Genomic DNA, 1,844 nt, shown 5'->3' on the forward strand with positions numbered 1-1,844 from the left:
CTACATGGGAAGTAGAAAAAGACAAGATCTCCTGAGTAAATTGGGAGCATGGAGACCTTGGAGGAGAATTGAAGGGGGGAGGGGAGAGGCAGGGAGGGAAGCAGAGAAAAATGTAGAGCTCAATACATATCAATTTAAAAAAAAAAGGAAAACAGACGGGTACCAGGGAGTGGGCTATTGCTGTGAAGGGCAGTTTAAAAAAAAGAAAAACAAACAAACAAACAAAAAAGCAGCACTAAGTTAGTTGAAGAAACAGGTAGCATCCTGGTGGCCAGACCTAGGAAAATGAGACAGGATGCTGCTGCTGCGGACACTGGGTGGTCCTCTCTGGATGCTAGATGGTTGGCAGAGCCCAGCAAACCAAGCTTTGGGGAATCATTACTGCTGAGTAGATTTCAGTTGGTGGGAGGACAAGGTGATCCCAGCTTTGTTAGCACTGTGGGTCACCCGGATGTCTCACCTGTCTGCCTCTCTCACATCTTCTAAGAGACTGGGTGCTTCTCAGAAGCCAAGGAGGAGGGCCCTGCACTAGGGAGGAAAGAAGGCCACCTTGATCAATTCTACTGGTGCTAACCCGCTTCCTCATCATTGAAATGTATGTTTTTAATGTTGGAAATAAAAAGGCATTGATAATGAGCCTTGGTTGTTTGCAGACAGGGCCTTTTCTATAACTCGTCATTGACTGAGCTGGTACTATGTAGCCCATGTTGGATTTAAATCTGAGGTCGTCTGCCTCGGTTTTCTGAGTTGCTGGGATTACAGCTGTGCCTTCTCTTTCCTTTAATCTACACTCCTTCTCCTCTGTCTCTCTGTGTGTCTCTCTTTTCTGTGCCTCAACAGTGTTCCATACACCCCAGCCCGTCATTGAACTTGTGCTGTAGCAGGAGGTGCCCTTGAATTCTGAGCCTCCTGACTAAAGCGCTCACAGCCACGCTAGTTTTGTGTGATGCTGGGGTCAAATCAGGGTGTCCTGCACACTAGATTAGTGCATTTCACGCTCAGCCAGAGCTTCAGCCTACAGTGTTCCTTTTCCTTCTGCTTTTAACAGTTCATCACGTAGCTTATTTTAACTACAAGCACAGGAGGGTAATGCGGAATGGGAATTCCAGTGTGCTGGGTACCATTCATGTTTCCTATATAGGCAGCTCAGCCTTGGGTAGCCGAGTGATGCTGTGCCTGTCACGCTCCAGACTCAGTGGGCCTTGTCAAGTGATAATAGGACCTCATCCTTGTGAGAAACTCTGCACTTTGTTCCTGTCTTTAATGCTGTTTTTTGTAGATGATTAATGCTGGATGCACAGGAACACCAGTGGGTTCTTTTCCAATGTTCACATGGTGCACAGCATTAGAGACTATGAAGAACTTTCCCTTGTTCTCCATATTCCTCATTGGTCTTTAAACGAGGAAATGTGTCTCACGGTATTGGAGTGGTGACTCAGTGCTTAAGTGTGCTTACTGCTTTTTCAATTCCCAGCAACAAATCACGTGGCTCCCTGTAACTCCAGCTACAGTGGATAGGTGCCCTTTGCTCTCGACAGGAATTCATATATGCATGTGAATATGCACATAAACACACACAAATGCAAGTCTTCTTTTGGTGGGGGTGGGGAGTGTGCTTGAGCCTCCAAGTCTGAAGACATGGATTTGATCTCAGGCGAAAGGTAAGAACAGACTCCTGGCAAACTGTAGTCCTACCTCCAAACACCCTTTTCCCTCAAAGAAAAAAACAGAAAGAAAAAAAGAAAAAGAAGAAGCAGAAAAAGCAGCCAGGCAGTTGACCTGCACCTTTCTCTTTCTTTCTTTCTTTCTTTCTTTCTTTCTTTCTTTCTTTCTTTCTTTCTTTC

Source organism: Alexandromys fortis, unplaced genomic scaffold, assembly GCF_014885135.2.
Source record: "Alexandromys fortis isolate MF-2015 unplaced genomic scaffold, M_Fortis_MF-2015_v1.1 scaffold_138, whole genome shotgun sequence".
NCBI lineage: Eukaryota > Metazoa > Chordata > Mammalia > Rodentia > Cricetidae > Alexandromys > Alexandromys fortis.